This window comes from Macrobrachium nipponense, chromosome 6 (assembly GCF_015104395.2).
Source record: "Macrobrachium nipponense isolate FS-2020 chromosome 6, ASM1510439v2, whole genome shotgun sequence".
In the NCBI taxonomy this organism is placed as follows: Eukaryota; Metazoa; Arthropoda; class Malacostraca; order Decapoda; family Palaemonidae; genus Macrobrachium; species Macrobrachium nipponense.
Window position 1 is genome coordinate 25,677,197 of NC_061108.1, and position 10,000 is coordinate 25,687,196.

At 40.4% G+C, this 10,000-nt stretch overlaps 1 pseudogene; it reads left to right on the forward strand.

Annotated features, from left to right (window-relative positions):
- The window catches only part of LOC135216467 (F-box/WD repeat-containing protein 7-like), a 91,504-nt pseudogene that overhangs the window by 10,714 nt on the left and 70,790 nt on the right, over positions 1 to 10,000 (forward strand).

Here is a 10,000-nt window from a genome sequence, read left to right on the forward strand (position 1 = left end):
AAACTTTTATCCTGAGTCTTGTCAGTGGTCAGGCAGATCCCCTGCTGCAAGACTTCCACTGATGTAGAGGTGACTCCGGGTTCACTTCCACACCCCTACAGGTTAAGATGAGCACCACCAGAGGCAGTATCTCCCGCTGTAGTTCTCTTACCAGGTAAGCAAGTGACAAACACTGAGATCTGCACTAACAGAGAAAAACATTTTTCAAGCTTCTCTTCTAGGCTGGTGATGGGCTTGGGATCGGAAGTGTGGGAGCCTGAAACTTTAGAAGGTGTTATAGTAAGAGAACTGGGAACTGGGGCTACAGAAACAACAGGAACACTTGTATTAAACGATCCCTGGCTAGCTGATTTCGAACTAGCTCTACCTAAAGCCTATCTGTTTCTATCGCTATCTAATTTTCTTAAATGAGATTCTAAGTTCCTCCGTGTTCTCTCATCCCAATTATGACACTCATTACATTTCACATTCACCAAACTTCATTGTCCACAGCAATTTGTACTCAAGGAATGAGTATCTTAAGACTCTTTAGTCAACCTAGTCTTACAACCATTCACACAATGCCTAATGTTAGCAACACTAGAGTCGGACTTGTTGATAAAAAAAGTAAAACAAGTCTGTAAACGAGTCCAAAGTACTGATGGATAAGGCTAAAAGTGACAGTGCAGTGTTAGTGGAGGAGGCGGCTGTTCATCCCATCGACTCTCTTGGACAAAGGTCACTGGCATAATCCCCAGTACATGGGAGGAGTCAAACCGGTAGCCCAAGGGAGGTTGGTGGGGTGTGCCTGTGAGCAGTCATCCCCTCAGTGCAACCTGGTGTAGTTTCCCAAGGTTGCAACAGAGAACCACTGGAAAGGTCTCTCTATGGAAGGGTCTCTATAAACATAACGGCACCCCCTGCTGTTCCTGTTAAGTGGTCAAAGGTACTGCGGCCTTCTTGCAGCCATTGGTACTCTCCAGAGCAGTTTTCTGATTGCCTCTCAGAAGTGGATGCTCATCCAGTGCCCAAGGCTCATCGTAGTTCGACTTCTCCACATGACTCACTACTGTCGGCTTCTGCTCCTCCTGCAGCCTGCAGTGTTACAGGCTTATTGCTGGCAGCAAGAATGGCCAAATATATTAAAGAATCCTTTGAGAAGGATGAGTTTGTAGAACTGTTCGTTTGGTTGGACAGTAAGGTCACCCTAAGTTGGCTAGTATCGAAAAATGTTCTACTTCTATTTATGAGAGAGTACAAGAAATAAACTCTATAATTCCAGAGGCGGTCTTGCCCCATGTGACTGGTTGACTTATGGGAAAAGGACAGAGATGATCTTGGATAGTTCTTTCTGGTGGGAGAGGCCCCCTTGGTTTAAAAAGTCTTCTCGGCTAATAGATAGGTCATGGGTGAGTTGATCACTTGTACAGGGTAGGAAAGAGAGCATTTTGTCAATACTGCAGGGGACAACCTGATTGGTGATGCCCACTTGCAGAACTGGAAAAGATTCAGCAAGGTTAAAAAGGTCTAGAGGACCGCACCATGGATCCTACAATTTTTGAATAATTGTAGGAGTTCAACCAGTCCAAAATTAACTGGTGAATTGACTTTGGAAGAACTCCAAGAGGCAAAGAATAAGACTGTTGTCCTCATGCCAAGGGAATTTTCCATGAGGATTGTGAGAGTTTGATAAAGGGGTTAAGAAAGCCAAAATTAGCTCACATACACCAGTTGAATCTTTACCTGGACAACGAGGTAATAAGGAGTAGGGGTTGACGAAAACACACACGGTTACCTGAAACAGACACACGGTTACCTGAAACAGCAAAGTTTCCAATATTATTGCCGAAGAGTTGCTATGTTACTGTGGTAATTAATAAAGAACATCATAATGCGTTTAATTGTTGGCCAACTGCGGTCGTGAGAGTTAGTCTCACTATACCACCACAGTGTGAGGTTGTGTAGAAATGACTCATGGAACTCGGCCATAATTAAGACAACGTCCTTGTGGTCTCCAAGATGTTGTTTGGGTCTACTAACCTGCACACTTGAGTATTCTCGGATCAAAGTTCGGTTTAGGGAAAATTCCATTAGAAGATATGCATATCTAGAATAAGGGTAATTTTCTTGTAGTGGTCTTTGAATGAGGATTACGAAGTGGAGACTGCTAAAAGCCAGTCTCAACTAATTCGGGCCAGGTAACGAATTTTCCATTCATAACAACTGTAAGTTTATGTCATTTGTAAAGTACTCCTTAAATATTCACAACGAATGCAATGTTATCTTGAAATGTCCAAATGAAAAATGAGTACATATAGGGAATCCTGGGTGTCGTAGTGTAGGATATTTAGAGCCATCACTATTAATAACTTAGTACATTTCAAATCACCGTAGGCTATACTGTATGATCCAGTGTGATTTGGAATGCTCTATTTATTTTGATGTGTCTTAATAAAAATCTTAGTTTTTTTTTTTTTTTTTTTTGTTTTTTTTAGGCATAGGCTGGGTCAAAACAGAAATGTCCAAGAATACAATAGCCTACTACTTGGCAAAGTTCTGACAATGCTTTGTATAATTTTATTACTCATATATTTTAACTTCATCATTTTATAACTTCATATAGTGTATAATTTTCTTGAAAATAGTGTACTTTATTTAACACATTTAGCCTACATTCCCGAGTAAGCCTACTAGTAAGTCAATACATACAATACTAAGTCAATACAGTACATACTAAACTTTTCTCAGAATCTGCACATTATTTAGCAGTGACTTTCATGTTCTAAATTTGGTATTTCATAAATATGGCTATCAGTTTCTTTGTCCTTTACTTTTATTGTAGAGGGTAGTTAGATGAAAAAAATAATGAATGAATTTTGGCGATCACGGGGCATTTGAATGTCACCGTCAAAATGTAAACAAAGCACAATGCCATATATTGAGGAAAGTGAGCACTAAACTATTCACAAATGGGATAAGCATTTTCTAGCATTGATAAAGATTTACGCTTCCACTTCTTACCTCTATATCATCTGATCTCCGGGATGACATAACGAATGCGTATGTAAACACACAGTTTTATAAAAAAAAATTATCAAACTGTATCACATGTAAGACTTTCAAGCATACTAAGAGTAAGGAATTCATGCATGCCAAATGTCTCATTGTTTTGATTAAAAGGATTGACTTGGTAGAGACTTCTGAAGTGGAACATTAAAAGATATTTATTTTCAAGTTAATATAAAAAACATATATGACTTCACACATTTTCTTTTCATTACTAAAGAATTCACACATTTCCTTTTCATTACTAAGAATTATTCTCTCTGAAACAATGGAGATATGGCGTAAGTTTTGCTGTCTTGAAGTTGTAAACAAACATGGCGCCACTTGTATGACCATGCAATGAACTAATGGCAGCTTAATCAAGCCAACCAGTGGAGTTTCCAGACCATAGAATGCTGACTTTAAGAGGTTCAAATATATAGCTTTTCTTTACGGAGTGTATTAAAGCCTTATTTATTGTTTTAGCCATAGATTTCAAGGTTTTCAAAACCTAGGCTAGGCTACATAATTGGCACTGAATAGCCTTTCTCTTGGCCACCATTGGCAATGTTTATATTTTCATTTTTTTTTTTTTCTCCCTCTTCATGTTGTTGTCGTAACTCCAAGTTGTCGTTAGATGAGGAGTACCTGAATGTCTGCTCAGAGAATTTTGAAAGCTGGTGTTTGGGTACATCAAACTACTTTCACTTCCTTTATCTTGAAGGACGTTGTCCATAGGTCCTTGGACACTTTTTCCTTGGGTCCGGTGGTGGCTGCTCAACAAGTTGTGTAGCTCATCCAGTACCCCTGGTGGGTCAGTTTGTATCTAGTCAAAGATGAAGGTATGAAAGTAGAGTGCATGAGATGACTGGTCTCTTTTCTTTTATATGTTTTCGACCTACTTCTTTACCTACTCGTGGCAAGAAGAAGAATACCATCGTAAGATGGAATGAAGTAGATACAGGTTAGTGAGACAGCCATCCTGTTAGAGTGATCAATATTGTAAGATACTTTTCAATATTAACATATCCCTCTCTGCAGCAAGGAGAGAGAGGAATGATAACAAACCCACATCAGAGGATATGTTGGTTTGTTATTGGAACAGATAGCTTTCCATCTTCCATAAATGCAATGAACTATGACATTGTATGAAACACCCAAACCCTTTGTTGAATAACCATTGGTTATATGCAAAATGGAAACAGAAACACTCAGAAATATGAACTAAAGATACTCATATATCATAGGTTCTATTGTTGAGGTCAATTGTCTTAGAATTTCTTTTATTCATAAAAATTGACTAAAGATGACAAACTCCCAGTCGGTTAATACTAATACCTCCCACCAATGAGTAAGTCTATCCTTATGTTAAGACTAGGTTTGTTTCATATAAGAACAAATAAATTTTTTTTTAATCAATTTGTATTTTTCATAACTAACAAACCTGAGGTCTCAACATATAAAAGGCCACCTCTAACCACCTCTCTGACAGTTAAACTGGTTTGGAAGAGTAACTGATGTGATCACAAGATGCCAAAGGCATTGTGGCTTGTGTACATAATTTTTTTTTATTAATTTTACTGGTTTTCTAGGTGGTGATAAAGATTTATCCTAATGTTAAGACCTCAGATTTGTTGGTTATGAAAAATACAAATTCATTAAAAGGTTTGTCATTTCTGTAAGTTAATGCTCTTCAGTAAGATTTAAAATACATTATTGATTTAAAATACATTATTGATATTGACCAGAACCTTTACCATGATAATTTCATGCATGTAGCAGTTATTGTAGGAGTAGGATTTGACATTTTCAATTGTCTTTTAAAGTCTGAAAGGTGGAAAAGTAAAGGGTCTCACTTGTGTATTGTGGATCATAAGATGTAGAATGTTTGTTTAAAGACTCCTATAATATAGACTGTCAGAACAGCTTAGTAAGTAAAAATAGTGTGTTTATGTTGAACTTGCTGATTCTCTTATGTTTGCTTCATCTTTGTCTTCAGAGCATGGCACAACCTGGCTTCTCGAGATTGTCTGTGGCGGAATCTTTCTCTACATCAAGAATGGCATCTCTCCCTCTCTTCACACAATAAGCAGTTAAGCCGTTGTACTCGTGGTGATGGCTCTGTTGATTGGAAGCAGGTGTGTTTTCAGATTTTTGTTGATTGTCTAAAAGGTTGTGCATAATACAATGGCCAGATTGTTTTTTTCTGTTAAAAATTAATAAAGCATTAAAGAAGGGTTCCCAGTTGTCGTAAAATATATAGTGGATCCCCCGCATTCGTGTTCTTGACATTCTCAGACTTGTGTATTTGCGGATTTCCCTATGGACTATGTCTACCTATTATTCTCAGGAAATTTGCATAGTCTCAGTATTTTTCTATGAGAAATAACCACAAATTACTGTACTTTCATATAAATTTCATGATTACTGTAAATACACTTTTTGTGTCAAAACTATTAAAACACCCAGGTATAAGTATTTTTAGTGGGTTTTTCTTGAGTTTGAACTAACAAAATAGGCAGTTTTAAGCATTTTTATAGTGGTTCCTAAGTACTATTCATGGGTTCTGAGCTGTTCGGGGGTGGGGGTGTCAGGTATGCATCCCCGCAAGTCAGAGTGTCCATTGTACTTTATTTATTTATTTATTTATATATTTATTTATTTTTTTAAGTCTGTTACTGTTATACTGGGATAGGTATCATGCCATATCAGCAGTTATTTCTTCATAGATAGTTTTTGAGTTTTAGCTTCCAAGAATTGACATGCGTCGTAAACCGGAAAATTGTTGGTTACAGAGTCCCTCCTACAGTCCTAGAGCCAAAGTTGGTTTTGGATTACTTACAAATTGTCCATTTCGTTCTTAAACCTAAGTCCAAGTTTTGGTCTTTTCCCTCTGTCATGCAACACAGAGTTTAACTAGTGTCATTACACTTTCATGCAACATAGAAATGGTGAACACTACACCTGGTAAAACTTTTTAGATGTCAGGGCAGTGGAAAGACATCAGGATGCTTAGCAGGTATATTCCCGGTCAGAAACAAAGTCTTTGTGGGAAGTTTGCTGCCTCTGAGTGAAATGAAACAACATATTGGTTTGATCATTCATTCCGTGGAAGGACAGTGTTTTAGCAATTGGGGATTCAGGAAGAACAAACTGCCTACAAGGGCCTTTACATCCATAATTTTGGCACTCGGTGTGGGATTTAAGGAGCACTCATTTAGACTTACTAGCATGTAGTAGATGAACAGGGACATCCAAATGATTACTACTACTTTGATGGCCCCTCAAGCTTGAGCAGTGGATGTTTCCTTAAATTTGGCCTAATTACGACTCATTGACTTGCCCCTCATATCTACTCTGAATACTATTGAGCAATTTCAAGTTCAAGAATTGTTTAGTGTCTCCTGTAGAGCACTTGTAGCCTCAGGGCAAATCATTTCAGAATTTTCAATGCTCTTGGTAGATGTCTCATTCTTCCATTGAGAAGAAATCAACTCTACTACACAATTCCATACACTTCCATTAACTTAGGCATCTCCTTAACTGTTTGGAGATGTTAGAATGTCCCCTTCCAATAATAAGATTTTCAGTTTATCATAGGATCTGTCCTTAATTTAAAACTACCATGGGCTGGGGTCAGAAGCAGTGGTCTTTGTATTGCTGAGGGTGCCATTCTAGAGGAATTTACAGCACCTGGAACCTTGTAGGCATCAATGTTTTCTGTTTAGATATAATAAGACTTTTCACTGTCTACTTCCAAAGTCATTGTTCCATACATACTTTCCTCGGTATTGCGGTATTGCATCAATTACTTTTAGATCTTGCTAAGGATCAGCACTGTAAGGTGTTGTAAGGTGTTGAGATTGAAGCTCCTTCATCACTATATCAGTCTCTCTCTGGAGTTTAGATGCTAACCTGCTAACCTTCCTGTAGACTTTATTTTGCCTAACCCTGTAGTATGGCTTACGGGCTATGTATATGTCTACGAGAGGTGCTCGCTCTCCTTCATTGCTGTGAAGAGTGCTACTTCTGTAATTGTTACTCCTAACCCTGTAGTGTTGCCTTCGGGCCCTAAAACAGTGTCTGTAGAGGAATTGCCCTTTCTCTGATACTCTTTCGATTCGTAACTTAGAATCGAAAGTGCTTGCTTTAGAGAGCAAAAGTGAAGTGCAGAAGTGCAGTGATACCCCTTGTGTAGTGGAGGGTGCGTCAGATCGGCCTCGTTTCGCCTCTAGGCCGGGACCTCTGCTTGACTCCCAGGACCCGGGGAGGGAGCATGTCGAAAGCCTAAGGAGGGTTACAAGGAACCCCCACCGATCATGGCGTGCCTTCGGCAGTTTTCTGATGAAAATCCCCAGACTGCCAAAGTGCGTGCGCGTTCGTGCACGAATCCTGAAGGATTGCTTCTCGTCCTCCGAAGCGTCCTCCCCGTGCAGGGGTTGGAGCTTTCGGAAGGACTCGCGCCCTCTAAATAGAAGCTTTATAGAAGAGGACGCTTCACGTCCTCTCTCTCTCTCTCTCGTTATGCGTTTCAGTGAGAAGTAAGAAGGCGAACGTCGCCTGAACTCGTGTCCGTCTTTCCACCGAGAAATACGTAAAAGAAGTCATAGTAGCAGGAAGCTTTTGAGAGCGGACGTCCAAGCTTTTTTGCTGTCAGAATAAGAAGGCGTTCCCTCTTGACTTGGACGGGACGCTCGGATGGACGCCAGGCGCGCGCGGGTGCATGCCAAGCGCGCGCCAGTGGACGCCGAGTGCGCTCCAGTGGATGCCGAGCGCGCTCCAGTGGACGCCGAGCGTGCACCAGCGCACGCCAGGTGTGTCGCCTGGCTGAACGTTTCTGTTGAACTCTTCAAGCTCTTGTTTCAGATTTGGGCCTAAAGAATTTTTACCTCTATCTTCGGTGATACCTTCTACCTCACCTGCAAAGAATGTGAAGTAGGCAGTGCTTCGGAGGAAGCTTAAAGTGAACAGACAACTTCTTCTTCGAACCCAGCAAGACATTGGGTTTCGTTGATTTCAAGAGGTCTCTGTCAATTATATTGCTTTTTCGCATAGTGGATGGAGTTAAGGAAAGCTCAAGGGAAGATCTCGTTTGCTCTACTGCAGTCAAGACTTTGTGATAAGGCAGTTACGAGTTATGTAAAAGCTCGACGTCCTACACGTCATGACGCTCGACTACTTTCGGTAGGATTCTTGCAAAAGCACTCATCAAGAGGACGCTCTTCAGGAAAGTGCAAGACAGGACTTCCTTTGCCATACTGCCAATAAACGATTGATACGGGAATCGGAAAAATAATATGCTCGACTTCCTGGAATACGTTTTGTCAATTCAGTGATTTTCCCCCATTGACAATATACTATCGTTTTGTCAAGTAAGTGGGTATCCCCTCATTGACAAAATATCTCTTTGTCCCGTAAATGGGTTAGTTCTCATTGACAAACATCTTTAACTTTATATTGCGTAAGCGGATAGGCTCTTATTGACAAGATTCGGAAGAGCTCTCATTCATCATTCGCAGACTTGTATAAGAAATAGACTTGTAGACTATGTCAATGACCGCTTATGTCCAGTAACATAAGAAGCTTGAGCTGTCTGCTTCGATTCTCTAAGTTTTGTTCATGAAACTTGCCTGTTAGATATGTATGTAGCTGTATTTCCGATTCAGCTATATATATGTCTGCCAGGTAAGTATGAACAAAACTTTATTGTATAATATATATATTTTGCCTTGCGTTATTTTACTACTGGTTGGTTCGAGTCATATACGCTTGCTGTAGTTACTTCTTCGGATGGCAACCGAGAGGTCTATTGTCTATTATTTTAAGGACATTTAATCATTACTCCCTGCAGCCTTCCAGGAGTTTCCGATTTATCTTTTACCGTTCTATAGTAGTGTTCTGACGACACAAACGCATCTATATATTTAGCGTTTTCTGTTTCGCTTAAATATACCAGCTTGAGAGTCTCTTTCTCTCAAAAAAATAACGGACCTATTTCTTCGTAGAATAGGGTAGCTGGCAAACCCAGACATAAAGTTAAGAGACGACGTTCGTAAGCTGCTGGCTGCTGCTGTGTCTGTCCTCCAGTCCAACCGAGCCAGTAACAGATTGTGCGCTGTCATGCGCGATAGGTTACGTCTCTCTCTCCTGCGGGATTGACTTGACTAACCGTATCTCTGTGCTGGCGGTTACGTCTCTCCTGTGGGATTGACTGACTAACTGTATCTCTGTCCTACAATCACGGACTTTAGCCTAAGATTGAGGGGATTTCTTACGAGAATGAATAAACATTGCATTCGTTTTGCCTTACTATGTTCAACAGAGTTATCTCTTAATCCTTTCGGTGCTCGTTACCGCACGGTATAGAACTACGAGTCTACCGCAACATTGCACTTTTATATGCTCTCCTGCTTAGCAAAGCGCAGCCTTATTAGGGAAGTAAGCATACTCGGGAGGGAATGGATGAGCTTGCTGGGGACCATTTCCTTCCTGAAGAAGTTTTGTTTCCCCGAATAGACTGCAATTCAGACCTACACAGTTTTTTCCTACCGGGAAACTGAAATATTATTCAAGATCTAGGAATGATTCTGAACATCTCTCAGTGCGTCTATCACCTGAGGTGATAGAAAGAAGGTGCCGGACATCTGGATAGGGTTTCAGATGTCCTGGATCTTAATCTGAAAGAAGTAAAAGCAATTCGGTTGTCCCTCCAGTCCTCGAAACGAGTTTTTGGAACCAGTGGTCCAGATCAACTCTGATATTCCACAGCTCTCTCATATCTTAAGAAGTATCTTCTCTCGGTCCCTGTTCGAGTTACGAGAAAGAGCCTATTATAACAACAGGCGTAGAATGTAACGATCCTCTAGAGGTTCGTTACAGGATTGCAAAAGTCCGTACGAATCGTCTCGATCGACGGCAGCAACTACAGTGGTCCCCCCGTATTCGCGGGGGATGCGTACCAGACCCCCCCGTGAAT